Raw genomic sequence first — 19,935 nt, 5'->3', positions numbered from 1 at the left:
CCTTCCTTCCTCACTGTAGGATGTGTGTCCTTTCCAAAATGACAAGGCCATCTACCCAGATAGACAGGCCACGCTTGGGGCAATGACTTTTTAAGTTAATGCATTCCTATGCCAGAACGTCCATAAAACCACATATAAGCTCACATTGTAAAATTACAATATTAAATTGAAATTAAAACTAGAAATTGTGACCAAGGAGGACCCTATAGGGCTTTCCCAGAACAGACATTCCCCCAATCTCCTCTGCCTGCCTCTTGTCTGTAGAAGAATTTTAGTCTCCTAGGCCTTTTCCAAGTTCCAAAGAGTACATTTAATTAGAGAAATAAGAAAATGCAGAAAGAAAGGAAGAGTCAAGCAAGACAAAAGTTTAGCCATTAAACAAAGTCAAGGACGTTTAGTTCCTCCTCAAGAGTTATAGATAATATTCTGAGCCATGTCCTTTGAGCTGTTTTGCAAATACTGAAATCCCCACCAGGTAGAAGAAGTTAACTGTATGCTGCCCACAAGCACGTTGACCCCAGACCAGTCGGAACCAGAAGATTGATGATGTTGACGCTCAATTACCTCACCACCAACCAATCAGAAGAATGTCCACGAGCCGATCACACACCCCACAACCCATCTCCCTCACCCTGTCTTCAAAAACCTTTCCATGAAAGCCTTTGGGGAGTTCAGGCTTTTTAAGCACCATCTGCCCTAGACTCCTTGCGTGGCACCCTGCAATAAACTGCACTTTCCTTCACCACAACCCTGTGTCAGTAGATTGGCTTTACCACAAGCAGGTGAGGGGACCCAAGTTTGGTTCAGTAACATGAATGACTGATGAAGAAATGGGGGAAGACCATTGCAAATGGGAAACAGAATAGGCCAAGACTCAGGAAGAGTATGAAGGTCTGAGGAACAGCCTGCTGGAAGAAAGGGCATGCATAGGCATGAATGAACACAACAGGAGGTTTCCATGGGAAGATGAGCATGAGTCTTTGGAGTTGAAATTTTAATTGGATTTGAAAAACAAGTGGGAGGTCTAAGGGTGAGACAAACCCAATATAGTAAGAGTTGAGGTGGGAAGATGTTGCAGTCTGGAAGCCAAAAGATATCTAGACCAACAGTCCAGGGTCTGGTATGGAGTGCTTAAGGTCTACTCTCTAGTCTTGGCTGTGGCTTATTACACTACCGAGGGAAATCAAAGGGTTTGGTGAATTGCTGATGTGAGGCTGAAGGAAGGAGAAAATTGGAGGCTGATAAACCATGACCTGGCCACTGTGCAGATGGAACTGGGTGACAAAATCTTGACTTGAGCATTTTGCATACAGAACAGAGACATGTGTCTTACCTGATGTAATAATCCTAAATCAGGCACCATTACATATGCAGCAGACTACCTCCAGCCAGCCCAGAACAAATTTATCCAACAAGCCCAGATATTGCCCACTAATCAGCTACACTCAGAAGATTTGCCTTCCTACTATTGTGACAGACACAGTTCTGGTTTTGGTCTGTATCATCATCATTATTTTTTTGAATGAAGGTACTGGGGATTGAACCCAGGACCTCATGCATGCTAAGCATGGGCTCTACCACCAAGCTACACCCACACCCCTATTTTTTGTCTTTAAAATACCTACTCCATTTCCCCTTCTCTGAACCTCATCCTCTGGAGTCTAAACTGTCCTGGATGTGTCCCATTGTTCACTTGATGCTCAGTATTTGTTGTTTTGATATTTTTCTTTTCTCTTTAAAGAGGTGAAGCCCAATTTCTACTTGACATTTCTGCAATTTTTATACTTCTAAATCTTTGGGGATTTTTCTTGCATTTCCATATCCTGCAGCTTCTTAACATCTACCCTATTACAATGACCCACTTTTTCCACCGTCTGGCTCAATTAGGACCAACAAATATTTAATGAGCATTTACAATGCCCAGACACTGTCTTAAGCTTTGGAGATACAATAATGAATAAGACACTGCTTTTCTCCTCAGTGAGTTCACAGTCAGATGGGACACATTTACAGTTGATATAGAAAGAGACTTATTTATAATTTATTAGACATTGATGCATGCACCATTGTAATAGTAGAAGTTTCTCTTAAAGCATTGATGATAATATCTTACATTTGCATAAACACAATTACAAACTCAAAAGCCTTCATAGTCAGGCAGTTTATATAAATTAATGAAGCCTACCAGGTGTTAACCTATTGGGGACTGTCATTTATCTGAAGGCACTCAAATTATAGAACATGAAAAACATTCTTCTGTCAAAACCAAACATGTCTTTGGGTTATGTGGTTGAGATCATTGGTTTTTGCTTTAGTTTTAATGAAGAGAACTCATATGTTTTCATTTGACTAGGACATGGCAGCCAGGACAGGTCTTAACTATGCTTATTTTGTAGACAAGAAAACTGAGACTACAGTCTACTTCCATTTGCCTGGGTGAACTTGTAGTTACTATTTGGTAAGATCACCTAAGATATTTATCAGTATAGCAACTGGTCTCTGAAGAAGGCTCCCCGTGGAGTCTAGCCTTTTAGAAAATCATGTGTGTAATAGTGTATAAATGCTGCATATGACCTCTTTAGTCAGGATTCTGAGTCCTGACTTCCTTAATTGCTGTGCTTAAATATAAGCCAGAGAATATAGCCTCTTAAGGCCATCCATCCTTAAACAACTGCCAGGCATGCAGTGACTGGGGTTCAATGACCAGCACTTGCCCCTGAGCACCTTGGTTGATATAATCATTCTCATTTGCTACCTACTGAAGATAAGCCAGAAGAACATTGATTGTGGCATTTGGTCTGTTCCTGGACTCAGGTATGAAACACCACTGTGAAAGGACACCTGATCACGGGTTTGGGAGATAAAAGGGCAGACAGGCTGGGATGTACTGAGTCACGTTCTGAATGTGGCTTTTGAAGCTCATGGCAATAGCTGGGCTCCAAAGGAAAGGAAGCAAATAATATGTGAAAAACCAAAAGGCTCTGCTGCTCTGGGGTTACTCTCCAAAGGCAAAATTGCTAGTCCAGCACATTCTTATAAGTTCTTTGGGGAAAAGATGTAATTCATCTCTGTAAACTCCCAGGTGGCAGCTTGGCGTTTCTGCTGCAGCAGCTATTCAATAAACATTAGCTGAATTGGATTTCCTTTTCTGTGTGATCTGGTGAAGGAGGTGTAGCCCCTAGCTAGAATAGTAGGGTATTTCAAATCTCCACATCCTAATAACAGTAAAGCCAGGGAAAATGTGGATGATTGAAATTGGCTGAAAGAAGATGCCATGCCAGATGGACTTCTACCCAGAAAAGGACCCCATGACCAAAGGAGCTGAAGCCAAGAGCTTGAGATCCCTAAGGAGGACTGATCACAGGTCTGAAGAAATGACGAACAGTGGTGTGAGGAGAACCCTTATCCAGGAACAATGATGAGATTAGTTATCAAGCAAGTGTCAGGGGAGTAGACTCTGAGTTAAGCATGCAGATGTTTACTAAAAAGAGTTCTTGAGATCAATTCCTGTGAAAGGTAGAGGAGGGAAAGCAGGATTGGAAGGAGGGAGAAATGGAGCTGCGATGCAAGCCAAAGGCACCCTTGACTGACCACGAGGAGAATCCTGGAGCTAGAATGGACCTTCAAAGTTAGCCCGAGTTGGGCCAGGATGGCCAGGCTTTTATACTATCATGTTGATCAATTACCAGATATGGGCTACCCTGGGAAGGGGCATGATCTTGGGCAAAGAAAGCCACTCTGTGCAGCTGAGGCAGATCCCGAAAGGGCTGACAGCTAGAGGTTGTCTGCAAACAGCACTGCCAGCCACTGGGGCAACAAATTCTCCATTGAAGAGGGATCTGGGCAGTGTATCACAGCATCTCCCACAGTGAACACTTTGTGCCACTTGGATCCACTTCCTCATATATACTCTGAAAGCAGCTCTTTCAGGATTCCAGTAGATTGTTTTTCCTGGAGGCACCTAGCAGAGAAAGTTAGTGGGATGAATTATGCCCGTGCCACTCCAGCTGATCTCAAGGCTGCAACTGACCATCATCTCCCTCCCACACTGTCCACTCTAGATTCTGCTCGCCTTCAGCTAGCACCTCTGCTGGTCACCATGATTTTCTCGGGACAGGTTACCACACTATTCCATCCACTGTGAAAACTGGGCATGGAGGTACCAAATGATGCCCCAGTGGATCACCTGAGTATCAAACACATTCTCTCTGCTCCCATTATGCAGCTGTGCCTCTTCTCGATGATGAGGGCCAATTACCACTGCTAGGATGGCAACTCTCCTTCTTACTTGCTGGATGCTTGTGGACTAGGAAGTGCCACAGCAGTGATAATGTATAGTTCAATGTGATTTTTGCTTGCCCCTTGGTGGAAGTATTCCCCCTTTTGGAATCAGGACTTCCAAACCTGCAGAGGTCAGAGTTGCAGGAATAGGAAGCCAACAGGGATCGATGCTTCATGTTGAAAGCAATGGGAGTCACTTGGGAGTGATGGCCAGCAGGGCCACTTCTGCTATCAGCCCTCAGTTCCCAGACCCATCTATTTTTCCCACTGGTGACACAGCACTCTATTGAGTTCTTTGTTTCAGTATATATATTGTGTCCTTCCACTACTGTAAAGTGTTGTCTCCAAGCTTACATGTCAGCTTACATAACAGGATATTCCAATGCTCCTTCAGGCCATTAGCTCCTGGGTGAAGCAGTATGACAGGAACAATGGATCCCATAGTCAAAGGCCTGTTTCCACTCCTCCTCTCTATAAAGTGAGTCCCTTATCTGAAATGATGTTGTGTGGGAACCTATGTCTGCGGATCAAATATTCTGTAAGCCCTTAAATAGTGGTGCTGGCTGAGGCCTTGCAGAGAGAAAAGGCAAACACATACCAGAATATGTGTCTATTTCTGTCTGCATGAATTTCTGGCTCTTCCAGAATGGAAAAGGTCCAATGTAGTCAACTTGCCACCAAGTGGCAGGTGGATTCTTTGAGAGACAGTAACATAATAGGAGCTTAGTATTGGTTTCTGTGGATAGCAGGTTGCATATTCAGCAGCAGCAGTAACTAGGTTAGTCTTGGGAACTGGGAGTCCATGCTGCTGGGCCCATTCATATCTTCCATCCCTGGCACCATGGCCACTTCACAGCCCACCTGTCCAAAACATTTTCTTGCTTAATTTCTAAGATACAAAGGTCTCCTGTTTTTCCCTCCATCTCCCTGTTCACTCCTTCTCAGTATCTCCCCGTGACTCATTCTCCTCTGTTTAACTCTTAAATACTGTTGACACCCAGAGTTCTGTCCTCTATTATCTTTTCTTCTCTAGTCATATATTATCCCTGGGTGAACTCATCCATTGCTAAGACTTCATTAATCGATTCTACGTTAATGGATCTCAGCTCCCGAGTGAACATGATCCTTAACTCCAGACTCATATTTACATTTTAGAAAGAGAACTCTTGAGGCATTATGGAAGATGGGTTCACTCAACCATGCATTCATTTATTCAGTGGATAGTCATCAAGTTCCTATTATCCAATTAGAAAAGGGAGAGATTAGAAGAAGAGAGACCAGCATTCAGGCAGGTGGTGGCTAAAGCCATGAAAATGGATGAGATCGTGCAGAGTTTGCACACAAGAGAAAGACAAGGTAAGCAAGAATCCAACCCCAAGATTCATCAGTATTTAACAGACAGGCAGAACATGCCCTAATGAATCTGGGTAAGTTGAAGAAGGCTCAAAATCAGCGGGTCCAAAAAAGCCCTTCACATCTCTTTTCCTCTTCTTCTTGTATCCTATTGCAGGAATCCCATTCTCTCAAGCTGGAAACCTGAAAGTCATCAATGTCTCACCCTCATCCTCATCCTCTGCATCCAATTGGTGGCTAAGTCCCATGAATTCTTTCTGTGACACATCTTTATTCCTAAGACCCATATCTTTGTTTAGTCTTGTGTCTCACCTAGAGGTAACATTAGCCTCCTGACTGTCTCGGGCCAACTCATGAGACCAGAGAAAATCTGGTCTGAGCAGCTTGTGAGGAACATATATTGATGTGGGAAGTCTTGAAGCTGTGCCAAGCAGGGGTTGGTAACCAATTATTACTCTGTGAGACTTCTTGTAAAATGAGAGATCTTATTCAGAATTCAGGCAAAAGCTTGTAAGTCAGGAAGAAAGTCATTCAGTGTGATAGGTGAGAGACTCTAGACTGGAAACCAGAAGTACACATGTGCCACTTGGATCCTGAAATGTTCCTCTCAAGTGTGTTTTCAACACCTATGGGCATGGGAGGTAGATTTTAAAGAAACTGAGCTGAGCAAGATGCTAATGGGTCTCTTGGCCTCTAGTCTGTCCCTCTTCAAGCCTAGTAATGAGAAGGGATCAAGTAACATTCTCCACACTTGAGCATTGAGTACTGGTTATGAGATCATTAGCTCAAGCACAGAATGAAAACTGGACTCTGTTACACTGAACATTAAATGAGAAGGGAAAAAATTGCACATGTGGGCAAATACTTTCACTCCAGTATAGTCAGTTGACATCTTAATACTCTGCTTTTCCTTTTTAGACATGACTTTTAAAATTATTCTTACATCCAGACTAAGATGCAATGTTAGTATTTAAAGATCACATCTATTTGTGCTTGATGAATAAAGCTTTCCTAAACAAAATAAATAAAGCTTTCCATTTTAGCCCAATTTTCACATAGTTCTCACATTTCTCTTAGATTTTATATCCTAAATATAAAATGCAAAGGAAAGGAGAGAGGAGAGAAGGAAGAGGAGAAAGAGGGAGACTGTGTTACCTGGAGTTAGAGGAAATACACTTCCTTGTTTTTCTCTTATATTCTGAAAATCATTTTAAGCATGTGATTACATAAAAATATAAAGTTTTTTTTTCTTAAGCTCCTTTCATTGATGTGGGATGAATAAGAGAGATGCTTCTAAATTGAAAAACAAACAAAGACGAGAGGGAAATAGCTCAGTGGTAGAGTGCCTGCTTAGGATGCATGAGGTTCTAGGTTCAATCTCCAGTACCTCCATTAAAAAAAAAAACAAAAAAAACTCAATCCAAAGGCGCATCCTTGCCTTAAAACACACGCACACACACATAACACACATAACAAGATTGTCTGTGCAATCAGTTATTCTGACCACGTGTCTTTGCTAGAATTCAGGATGCCTGTCTGGGCACCCATAAATCTGGACGAGATTCCAGGAGGCAGCTGAACTCAGTTGTTTCTCTGTTTATGAAATAAATGATAAGGTTATGTTCCTCCAACTAACACCTTAATTCATACGTATTTGCTTCCTACGTGCTTTCGTGGATAAAGTTTTCTCGCTTTTCCAAATTGTGTGGTAGTTAAGATCTCGGCTTGATGCAAAAACACTGACGGCTGACAGACTGAGCTGCCTCGCTTCAACCATTTCATTAGATTTACACATGAGTAAAATTGGATTCCAACTGTATTATGAGTCTAAAGAAAGAATCTTTCTCTTCCTGCCCCAAACTACTTTTTATTCCATTAACTTAAGACAGCAAATAGGGTTTTAAAATGACTCTAGTAAATGCATTTAGTAAGCTTTTCCTCTGTGCCCTCTCTTCAATTTTACTGCAGATTCCAGGACCCATTTCTCCTTTCTTCTTCTGCCTGGATTTGCTTTAAAGCAGGGTCTGTGCCTTAGGATGACAGAACGTCCTCTCCTGTCACGGACATTCCTACTCCTTAGCTTCAGCATCAGTGGCTGACTGTTCTGACTTTATTAACCTTTTCCATCTGATGGCTGCCCCTGTGGCTCTATCTGAGGTGCCTCTAAATGAGATATATTTTGTGTTTCTCTAATTACAGAACTATCTTGACAATGACAGTCACTGCCTGTAATTACTCACCCCAGTTTCCTCCAAATCTGAAAAAAAAACCAAACTGTCAAGGCTGACAGGCCACTCTAACATTTCAAAAATAGTTATTTTCTTGGGTGTAAAACTGTCTGCTATTTTGCCTCTGCTGTTCTGTCTACTTAGTTATTGCCACGCATCCTCCTTCTCCCTCCCTGAGGGTCTTCATCAATCATATGGGAACAGATGCTACACATATTTCTGCCCTCTGTGGCCACTGCCCTGGAGCCCCTAGAACACTGAATTGAATAGGTGCATTTGAAGGGCTTGTGTACAACAACTCTGCAGCCCTCCTAGAACTCATTGCATTTTCCATCAAAGGGTGAGAGTGAGGGGGACACAATGAAAACTTACCAAGACATTAGTCTCCTAGACAAAGGACTTCAAGTCTGCTGGCCTTGTTAGTGTTCCTGTGAAAAACAATGAAGAGACAATTGAATTCTCCTGAAGCATATTAAAAAGGAAGACAGACATAAATCTGGAGGGGTAATGAGACTTATCTCTGCATGTTTTTTGTTAATGAGAGAAATGTGCCTTTTCTACACAGACTGAAATCTTTAGGCAAGAAACAATTACTTAAGAAAGATCACTAAGGCCATTGTATTATCACTTGTCTATAAAGTCTCTAATTTACATTTCTGCTCTGACACAGGAAAGAACCAACATGTGACACTTCTGGATACCAGAACTGTAATGACACAAAGCAGATTTGGTCATCTGACTTTCTTATGCTGATTTAGTTATTTTCTTAAGCTTCCACATTCTTCCCCTTGAGCCTCTACTTCTCAGAAAGAAAAGAGTCTGTTCTGATGGCAGACTATACTGTGGGAAGTCTGCGGGAAGAAAATGTGATTGATGCATTGGTGAGTGTCACTTCTCTATAAGGCTAACTAGGAATAGTGATAGCATATCTTTATTAGTCATTATTACCATTTACATGGCATCATCCATCTCATGCCAGTCAACAAAAATAACGTGAATTCAGATTCTACATTTGTCACTTTGTCAACTGCTGAAAATTCAGACTGTGTGATGTTGGAAGAATCACAGAGAACTGAGTATTAGGGTGGAAAACACCTTAGAGATGACCTCGTCCAGTCCCTACCCACGTTGGCTGTGCACGAGAATCACCTAAGGTCATTTTAAAATTAGAAATGCGTTTGTGGGACACATTCTTGTAGATGTTGATTCAGAAAATCCAGTAGGGAGCTCAGGCATCTGTATTTTTTTTTAAAGCTCCACAGGGAACTCTGGTGACCAATAGGAACTGGATTGTGAGTTCCTGTCAGATTCACTTCTCTTATTTCAGAGGAAGAGAAAATTGAGACCTATATAGCTTTTGAAATTTTCCAAGAGTCATACCTCTAGCATGTGACACTGTTAGACCTAAATCTAGATTTCTGCACTCTTTATTCTATGCTCTTTTACATTGGCCACAATTCATTCTGTTGCAAAGAGCAGAAATTCAATTTTAGCTGGCTGTAGGTTTGTCATATATAGCTTTTATTATTTGAGATATGTTCCCTCTATACCCACTTTGGCGAGAGTTTTTATCATCAATGGATGTTGAATTTTATCAAATGCTTTTTCTGCATCTATTGAGATGATCATGTGGATTTTATCCTTTCTCTTGTTGATGTGATATATTACATTGATTGATTTGCATATGTTGAACCACCCTTGTGTCCCTGGGATGAACCCCACTTGATCATGATGTATAATCTTTTTTATGTGCTGTTGGATTCTATTTGCTAATAGTTTGGTAAGGATTTTTACATCTATGTTCATCAGTGATACTAGTCTGTAATTCTTTTTTCAGTAGTGTCTTTGCCTGGTTTTGGTATCAGGGTGATGGTGGCTTCACAGAATGATTTTGGGAGTATTCCCTCCTTTTCAATCTTCTGAAAGAGTTTGAGAAGGACCAGTATGAGTTCTTCTTTGTATGTTTGGTAGAATTCCCCAGTGAAGCCATCTGGTCCTGGGCTTTTATTTGTAGGGAGGTTTTTTATTGCTAATTTGATTTCATTTCTAGTGATTGGTTTGTTGAAGTGGTCAGTTTCTTCTTGATTCAGTCTTGGTGGACTGTATGTTTCCAGAAACTTGCCCATCTCCTCTAGGCCAAAGAGGAAGTGCTTTGGCTTATGTAATAAGAAAGTCCAGAGGCAACACTGGGTCCAGGGGCAGTGTCTCTCTCGCCAAGTCTCTCCAATATGTCCACTGGTGGCCTTAAAAATCATATTCTACCAATTTGGCAACAACAATGGAAAGAAAGAGTTTTTTCTGATAGCTATTAGAAAAAAAAAAATCCCAGGGGGCACTCTGATTAGACTGGCTTGTGCCAATTACTATGACTAGGAACTGGGGTTCTCTAATGACAAGGTAGGGTGAGTGGGGTAAACTCTGTCCAAGAAGAATAGAACAGAAGTAATTCTGTTGTCAGAAATACAGCTGGAGAATGTTTTAGATAGACAAAAACAACAAATGTCTAGATTATCTTTCCAACCTACCCTGCAATCTAATTCATCACTTTTAAACTTTAAAATCATAACATACAGTGGCGAAAAATCACTTGATCCCAACTTTTGTGAAACACAGGTTTCATAAAATAATGCTGTTTCAGAATGCACTCTGATATTTTCCATTCTATCCCACTGCCCTTCAATAAAAAATAGTCCCATTCCTGACTTACCACAATGTTTTCATGACCACAGTTGATTGTGAGTAGTCTGAAAACTAGTTTGATTGATATTAAATTCAACAAATATTCATTGAACGATGAATAACGTCCAGCAATAGAGATAGGAATTATGCAGAATTTAAATGACATAGATGGCAATCTCTGGTCTCTAAATGTGTAAATAATCAAGGAGAGGCTGATTAAGAGGGAAGCATAGAAGGAGGAGGCTAATCAGAGGGAAAAACAATACAGCATCTCTCAGAAAGAGGGCTGAGGGACGGGGTATATTGCATCTAGCCAGAGATGATGCTGGCTGAGAACCAGGCAAGCAAGCAAGATGGATGGCATGCCAAAGCCAGGAAGGAACATGCAAACTAAGGGTGAACAGAAGGTAATCCCAGGAGGCAGCCAAGAATAAGTGAGAAAAAAGACAGAAGCTGAGAGGAAAGACAATTAGCAAGATGCTGGAGGTAATGTCGATGAGAACCAGCAGCATGTAAAAGTAGGTCAAAGACCTTTTCTACAGCTTTTGCTAAAAATCTGCAGGTGGACCCCCAGTGAGAGAGAGTGGTAGGAGAAACACCCACCACATCCACACCCTGGGCTGGGAAATGCTGAAATCTTACCAGGATCTGAGGAGTAAATCAGCCTGTGAGTATTATACCCCGGTCCCAGACTCTTCATGAGAATACATATTATGGAGCAAATACTACTCAAATACATACTTTAACAAGGATTTCTACAGGGCAGATAGATAACCAAGTCTCAAATGGTGATGAGTGATTCTAAACCAGTCAAATCCTGTGGTGAACTCCCTAAAGCTCACAGTAATAGTATTACATAAGATACACATTGACTGTCTCCAAGATGAGTATGTTTCATATATATACTGATAACTTTAAATTATACTTGTTTATTTACTTACTTACACTTCTGTTGTTTATCAAAACATTTGAACCAGACCATATTTATGTTTTATTATCCAAAAAAGTCTTCACATTATGGATGCTTCCTCAAACTGTGGGAGTAACTCCCAGATGTTTTTTCACACCATGAAGTAGCTGTAAGGGGGCCCATGAGTGTTGGTTCCTTTCTTCTTGATTTTCTTGGATTCTTGCCTGCATCTCTACCTCTTAGAGAACTTCTTCTTTGTGTATTAGCTCTGGGCTTCTCATGGAAAGAAATAAACCATTTCCTATTGAAGTGCCTTCCTATTTCATTTTCCTACTGCTTGTTCTTTCCTAACTACATCTTCTTTGTCATCTAAAAATGAGATCTAATAAGCATGTACTCTTACCTGGTTAAAAAAAAAACCCTTGGTAAACTGCAAGACCTGGATTTATGTTCCCCAAAAGATCCTTTCTGCTAATAAGCTTCAAGCTGGGTTAACAGTGACTGCCCACTCCTGGCTCCTCCACCCCTCATTTTCATCTCAAAGACAGCCTCAGCTTCCAGTTTAGTTCCCAATGTGTGAATAAAGTCCAGCCAACAGGGAGGGAGTTATTGCTGACCTGGATTTATTGCTTCCTTGGCCATCAGACTTACACACCACACGGAGAGCCAGGGAGCCTTGGCCATATGCTACCTCTCCCCATGATTCATTGCTCCTTGTCTTCCCTCAGGAAAGACCAGGTCTTCAGTTTAATAAACCTTCAATGTGATTACCCTGCATATCAGTTCCATGTTATATGTCCCTGTGGTTGGAAATAAGTGACTTGAGGAGTCTATCCTCTTATAGTTCTGTGCATGGGCCAGTAAGATAAAAGTATGCAAGTTTCATAATTATTTTTCTAAAATCCTTGTGGTTTAGTCTTTTGGAATTCAAAACTTTTCTGATTTTATAAAGAAAATATGGTGAATGGGCCATATACTACTTAATATCCCCTGCCACTCTAAGACAACACCCTATTATCCAGCACATTAATATCTTGCCAGCAAAATATGTGACTACTCACATGAAATAAAGCAAATAAAGACTATACATCATATGATATCTCTTATATGCAGAATCTAAAAAAATGATATAAATGAACTTATTTACAAAACAGAAAAAGACTCAGACTCAAAGCCATAGAAAACAAACTTTCTCAAAGGGGAAATTGGGGGAGGAATAAATAAAGAGTTTGAGATTAGCAGATACAAATTACTGTATATAAAATAGATAAACAATAAGGTCCTACTGTATAACACAGGGAACTACATTCATTATCTTGTAATAACCTATAAGGAAAAAGAATATATTTATGTATAACTGAATACATAACTAACACAACATTGTAAATCAACTATGTATACCTCAATTTAAAAAAAAAAAGACTATAAAGAGTTTTAACTCAGATCAGGCCAGATATTGCTTCCAAATGATTACCAAAAAACTTCCAGTTCTCAGGGCTTTCTAGACTTCAGACATGTATTATAGAGAATAGCTAATACATAATGAATTGGGTGCCAATTGCAGTGCCTGGTTATCTGTCTAGGATTCGCCAATCAACTGCTGAGGTTGTTGCATTGATAGCACAGTGAATCAGGGGTTTTAATTAGAGGTCTCTACTTATTACTGCTCTGTTATTAAGTCTGGAAAGTACAAGGACCGATTCCTATGTAGTCTGTTGCTTAGTCAAGGTGCTAAGCCTGGCTGAGATTATACAAGGCTTCTTTGACTCTAATGTGAAAAGATAATTTGTTGAAATATTAATTTGTGGGGTTTTTTCTCAGCATTCTCCCCAATGCGCCAGGTCCTCTATTGCCTTTGCCTTTGGATAGGCAAACTCCTTCTCTGACCATTTGTTTCCCAAAAGGCTGAAATCCTTGAGGAGACTACATTGGGTAATTGAGAAGTGATTTTGAGGAGGGAGAGAAGGTGGATTTTTTTAAAGGTGTAAAAGAATTTGGAGGTCAGCAGGTTCCACAGAGATTGGGGAAGCTGGCAGCACTTGGGTGGGTGGTTGACTGCATGGTCACTGTTATGGGCTGAACATTTGTGGCCCTCTCTGAAATTCATCTATTGAAGCCCTATGGTGGTATTTGGAGGTAGAGCCTTTGGGAGGTAATTAAGTTTAGTTGAGGTCATGAGGGTGAGACCCCATGATGTTATTAGTGTCCTTAGAAGAGAGACCAGAGTTCTTTCTCTTTCTCCCTCCAAGTGAGGACACAGCAAGAAGGTAGCCATCTGTAAGCCAAGAGGAGAGTCCTCACCAGCAACCAAATCTTCCAAGCTTGATCTTGGACTTTTTAGCCTCCAGAACTGTGAGAGGTAAATTTTTGTTCTTTAACCCACCTGCTCTATGTTATTTTGTTATAGCAGCCTGAGCTAAGACAGTCATCTAGCATTGGCAAAAATTCACATGCCAGGGAAGAGCCCTTCAAAGGTCTAGCAAGGATACGGAAATATTACTAGTACCAAGGTGGACTGAAGATGAGAGGTACCACCCATAGTATTTTATAAGTTCTCTGGAGTACTTAACAACATTGGGGTGGGAGCAGGGTGTTCCAGTATGATTAACATTGAATTTTCTGTCACTTGGTCATGGGAATTGGGACTAAAGTCATATTAAATTAGATTTTAAAAAAACAAAGTAAGGTGATTATTTTGTATACGTGAGTGTGTGTGTTTTTATTTGTCATTATTAATTTTCCACTATATTTTTTCTGTCTCTCTTAACTTTCTTATCCCTTAGCTGCTTTTTTAGATGTATTGCCATCTCTTTCCTGATACCTATGGTTTGATTTACATTTTTTATGCTTTGTATTTTACATTTTTCACTTCTTCTTATTTCTTCCTTGCCCATCCATTTTATCCTCCTCTTTTCTTGATGATGAAGCATCTCCTCTAAGAAAACTTTGGGATGATGCAGGAGGAAAATAGAGGTAGGACACAGAATACAGGTGAGAGCCTAAGTGCAGCTCCACAGAACTCAAAACAAACAGTTCAATTATTTTTGTTTCTACCTGAGACCCTTAACCGATCAGTGTCCTCTTATAGGTAAGGCTCTGGCTTGGGCTGGGAGGTGGGAGCAGGGACTAGGAGTGGATGTGGGAAGGCTTTGAACACTTAGTAGATCTGTGCTCTTTGCTGCTGGGCTGACAGCAAATAGCAGTGTTAAGTATGTACAAAGTGCCTTGAACAAGTACTCCACGACGGCAACAATACTCCATGACTGGCATCACTCAATAGTGTTAGGTCTTTGAGAACAAACAGGTGAAGGATGAACCTCAGTGATCATACGTCAAGAATGTTTAGGAACTAGGAAGGGCTTCTCAAGATGTCATAGCATGTCCTTATGAAGAAGCCACCAGTAGACTCTTTGGATATTATTCCACATCTTTCATGGGCCAGTTGTCTGGTTGGGAAGTGTTATGAAAGGGGAGTAACACCTGGCTGAAGGCTTCCCTGATTGGTCAGACATCCTGCTTCCCCAACCTGTAGGGTCTTCCTGCAAGTGGCCCCAAGGATTTGCCTGGTGTTGCTCCCAAGCAACTACAGGTAGGACCAATAGTTTAAAGTTTTCATACATGTACTAAATATTTTTAGAGTGGTAAGTTCATAGTTCCTTAAAAGTCTTGCTTATTTTTTAGATTTATTGCTAGGAACTTATTGTTGTTCAGGCAAATAATTTTTTACATTACACTTTATACTGTTTATTACTGATGTGTAAAAAATGTTATTGACTTTCATCCTTTGTGCTTTCAGTGTTGTGAAATATTCCTCAGCATTCCTTTAAGGTGAAGATTTTTGCCAGGGTCACCTCCTCTGGGACATCTTCAGTTTTTTCATTACAACCACTTTCCTTATTTATGTCAATACATTCACCTTCATAAAGTTCCTCCAGCTGTATGTCTAGAGTTTCTTGAATGGTGGCACTGTCAACACACCCACAGTAAGCTATTTTTCCTTTAACTCTATTCACAGTGATTCACATTTCTCTTCCAACACTATCACTTTTCATTTCTTTGCTGTACTTTCATCTTTGGTGTCCAATTTCCTCTTTTGAGTACTCGTTTTTGTAAAATGTCATGTGGGTTGGGTTCTCACTGAGAAACAAGAAGGCAGCACAACTACATGCTTCGCTGTCTGTTTGAACTTAGTAATAAAGGCACAGTGACCAATCAGACAGACAGACTTCAGAAGTAGTGATGTGACTGGTCACTGATCATGATGCTCATCTGTTCTTCATGCGTGGATTTGATATATATAATGACTCTGGGAATGGGTATATATCTGAAGAAAACAAAAACTCTAATTCACAAAGATACATGCACCCCAATGTTCATAGCAGCACTATTTACAATAGACAACATATGGAAGCAGTGTCCATCAACAGATGCATGGATTAAGAAGATGTGATATATATAATATAATATATAATGGAATATTACTCGGCCATAAAAATGAAATTTTGTCATTTGCAACAACATGGATAGACCTGGAGGATATTATGCTTAGTGAAATAAGTCAGATAGAGAAAGACAAATACTGTATGTTATCACTTATACATGCAATCTAAAAAAGAGAAATGAACAAGTGAATATAACAAAAAAGAAACAGACACACAGATATAGAGAACAAACTAGTGATTACCAGTGGGGAGAGGGAAGGAGGGAGGGGCTATAGGTATAAACTACTATGTATACAATAAACAAGCTACAAGGATATAGTACAGGAAATATAGCCAATGTTTTATAATAACTATGAACAGAGTATAATCTATAAAATTTTTTAATCATTGTGTTGTACACCTGAAAATGATATAATATTGTAAATCATTGAAAAAACAAAATTAAAAAACTGATTATGTTTGCTTGCATGTGTGTGTGCATAAGCAAACAAAAAATTCCACATGGGAAGCATAAATGACAGAATTAAGGGGAGATTTTCACTTTATATACTTTCAAAGTTTTCAGATGTACATTTTATTTTTCCCTTTTGAAAGAAGTTGAGGCATGATTTATACAAAGCAATGTATGTAAAGAACAATGTATGTCAAAGTCTAAAGTTAATATGTTAATTCCCCCCTGAAAAAGGTCTTTGAACACTTAGATGCCTATTAATTCCCTGCCACCTTGCATGTCATTTTTGTCCCATGTTTTAGTTTTGTCTTTTTTAACACCCCAAATTAGACATTATTACTATTATCATTATTTTTTTGCAGACAATCTTTCAGATTCAACTATGTTTACTACTTTCTTTCCTCACCATTGTTTCTTGCATTTTCAGACCTTCCTTCCAATATAATTTTCCTTCTTTTTGAAGTACAACTTTTATGTGTAGTTTAAGTATAGTTCCATTGGTGACAAATTCTCTAGGCATTTATTTATCAAAAAATTATTTATTTTTCTCTCATTCTTGAAAGCAGGTTTTCTGGGCAGACAACTCAAGATACATATTTCCTTTCAGTTCTTCATCCATATTCTTCCTCTCCTAGACTTCACTGTTGAGTAGGAAGTCTACTATAAATCTGTTTGTGGTTTGTTAAGACTTTTCTCCTGGGTTGTTTTTATAATCTGTTTGTTTTTGCTTTTCTACACTTTAGTAAGGTGGATAAAGTATCTACAGTACCATGTGACATGGGTAAAGGACAGATTTACTGGGGGACATTCACAAGCCAAAGCCACCAAGCAAAGTCCTAAGTGTCTCAATTTTCCTCAACCCCACAGATGTCATTGTAGGCCACACAACCAAGTTCCAGTGAAGAGACACCCTTTCATCTCCTCTCCTTTTTTACTGGGCAAGCATGAAAATAATTTCAGTGAGGCCAACACAGATTACTTCGTTTCCAGGAAATGATTCAGATATCAGCCATTTAGAGGGAGTTTTCTGGGAACTCAGCTGCCCAGCACCTTGGAGGTCTTGGTAAGAAGTTGCAGCACCTCCTTTGAAGATTGGAAGTAGCTCCTGGCCCAAACTAGTTCATTGTTCAGGCAACAGAGAGACTTCTGGAGTCTCAGATAATTCACTTGCTGTATCATAATTCAGCCACTAACCTCTGGTCTCCTATATATCTGACACAGGAAGAGAGAAAGCAGTTATTTGCACCTCACTCCCACCTCACAACCATTCCATTTTGGGGGGTCGGATATGTCTAAGTTCAACCAGGCAGGGTTTGTCATTTTCCCTGAGGAGCAAGGTAGGTTACATGTTCTTGGAGTGGTAAATTCTCATGGATCCAGTTGTTATTCTGACTTCAAGGGCGACATCTAGAGGCAGAGAAGAGTAGCTGCAGAGCTGGCTGATGCCATCTATGTTATCCGAATCATTCTTTTTCCAGCCCTCCACTGTAGTCCTCTTTCCCAGGTGACCAGGGCTCCTGCCTAGGCAGAGTGGCTGAGGGCAGAGATTGCCCCCTTTATGTCTGACTCCCTCTTGCCCATTTCGGACTACATTCTGGTTAGAGTTGGCCCTCCATTCTAAAAGCTGTCAGCCGGGAAACATGATGAACTCTCATGGTTTAGCCATAAGTCCCAAAACTAAGTCCAGTAACTGGAGTTCTCCCCTGCCACCACCTCCAATGTAAGCATTAGCAACCCCAGGGGTTGGGGTGGGAGGGCAAGGACCATGGACGACCAAGTTCCCTCCTCATCCTCCCTCATCCTCCTCTAGTCCTAACAGATGGAACCAGAGTAGCCATCTTCTCACTCTGGACTGGCCTGTTTGCACAGTGGCCCTAGAGCTGGGTGGGTGGGGAGAGGTGTGGGTGGGCCCCCCTCACCTTCTTGACTGGGAGGCTATGAATTTGGAGAGTAAGGACAAAGGCACTTATTTCTAGAGGGAATCAAATTTTCTATCCCCAAGGCCTCTCCCCCTACCAGTGTCTCCTTCAAGCCTTTTTTTCCCTGCTTGCTGACCTTCCAGGAGGGTTTTCTTCCCTGAAGACTGCTCTATCTTTTCTCTTTCCCACTTATCCAGCCCCAGAGCAGCTTTTGTGGATCTGGTCGGGGTTCTTCTACTAGTTCTCTGGCTTTTTCTTTCTCTACCCTACAGCTGCAGCTGCCTGCAAAGACCCAGAGACTTCAGCCCAGAGCCAGAAACACAACACATCCACTCCAACCCTGCTGCTCAAATGAGAGATTTTCATGAAGTCTCCAGATGGTGCAGCCTCAGGCTCAGAGAACACCCCTCTGCTTCCCCCATACTGTTGGAGAATGGGGAGGGCATGCCTGCTCCCTCCTCCTTGGTTGGTCCACCATATTATCCTGCAATAGCAGGCCCTAGGATTGGTACATCTTCATCTATGGAGACTCTGTCCAGACACACTTTTCCCTAGAGAGGATGTACTTTCCTCCTGCCCAGAATCAAGTGGCATTACTAGCTTGTGACCACCCACCTCCTTCTGTCTCCCTGGTTTAATTCAGAAGTCCTAAGTTTAGCTAATTGGAACAAATCATTGGAAGGCAATTTGGTAAATATATCAAAAGTCTTCAAGATCTATAGACATTTTGACCTTGTTACCGATCCCCAATGGGTTTGTGACCCCTCAATGGATCTTTTGCCTGGAGCCACAAATGCCAATCAAACAAAACCACACACAGTCAAGCAGAGCAGTAACTTTATTCACTGATTAAGGAGAAGGGATAGCTTGTGCTCTCAAAACACTTTCTCCCCAAAGGGAGGAGAGTAAGGGTATTTTAAGGGGTAGGAGGCAGACATGTTGTCAAGGCTCTAAGAAAAGAGGCAGCTGGGACATTTTCAGTCTTCCACACTTCTCTGTGCAAGCTTCTTTGGGCCTCACAGAGTACAAATTTCTCTCTTCCAGGCCCCAGCAGAGATTTTAGCATGGTAATGAAGCTAAGGTAACTTTCAGACACCTCTAGGTTTCATTTCTTCCAGTGCTTTCTTGTGGTCAAGTCAGAGCTGGTTCAGGGCAGTTGACCACTGCATATTTCCTAAAGCACAGCAGCAAAACATCTCTGTCCAATACCAGGTGCTTTTGAAACAAACACAGAGATAAATCAAGGCAAGGATTCTTTAGCTCTCAGGAGCTGGTGAGGGAAACCACCTAGTAATTCCAATTCTAGGATTTTAACCTAGGGAAATATTGCAACACATGTCAAGATTTATGTGCATGGGGTAGAGCTCAGGGGTAGAGCAAGTGCTTAGCATGAGGTCTTCAGTTCAATCCCTAGTACCTCCATTAAAAAAAATTATATACAAGTATATTCATAGAAATTTTTATAAAAACAAAAATTAGGAATAATTTTTAGGTTCAGTTGGTGATTGGTTTAATAAATTATGGTGCATACATAAAACTGAATTTTATGTAGCCAGTTTACTACGTCAGATTTCAAAAGTCTCTGTGTTTTCAATCTTGCCTATTTAATGTTCTCAATATTGCTGCCATTGTGATCTTTCCAAGACGCAAAGATCCATGCTCAAAATCCGTC

The 19,935-nt window shown here is 40.8% G+C and overlaps 1 protein-coding gene across 9 annotated transcripts in view; it reads right to left on the bottom strand.

Annotated features, from left to right (window-relative positions):
- Positions 1 to 19,935, bottom strand: part of LHFPL3 (LHFPL tetraspan subfamily member 3) — a 554,580-nt gene that overhangs the window by 527,551 nt on the left and 7,094 nt on the right. For all 9 annotated transcript variants that reach the window (XR_012508261.1, XM_074367627.1, XM_074367628.1 and 6 more), the window contains exon 2: positions 8,235 to 8,290. The gene's annotated coding sequence lies outside the window, so the exon portion shown is untranslated. The remainder of the gene's footprint in view (positions 1 to 8,234; positions 8,291 to 19,935) is intronic.

The sequence above is a fragment of the Camelus bactrianus genome, chromosome 7 (genome assembly GCF_048773025.1).
Source record: "Camelus bactrianus isolate YW-2024 breed Bactrian camel chromosome 7, ASM4877302v1, whole genome shotgun sequence".
Classification (NCBI taxonomy): Eukaryota; Metazoa; Chordata; class Mammalia; order Artiodactyla; family Camelidae; genus Camelus; species Camelus bactrianus.
The sequence above is the reverse complement of the archived record's forward strand: the minus strand, read 5'-3'. Positions and strand labels throughout refer to the sequence as shown.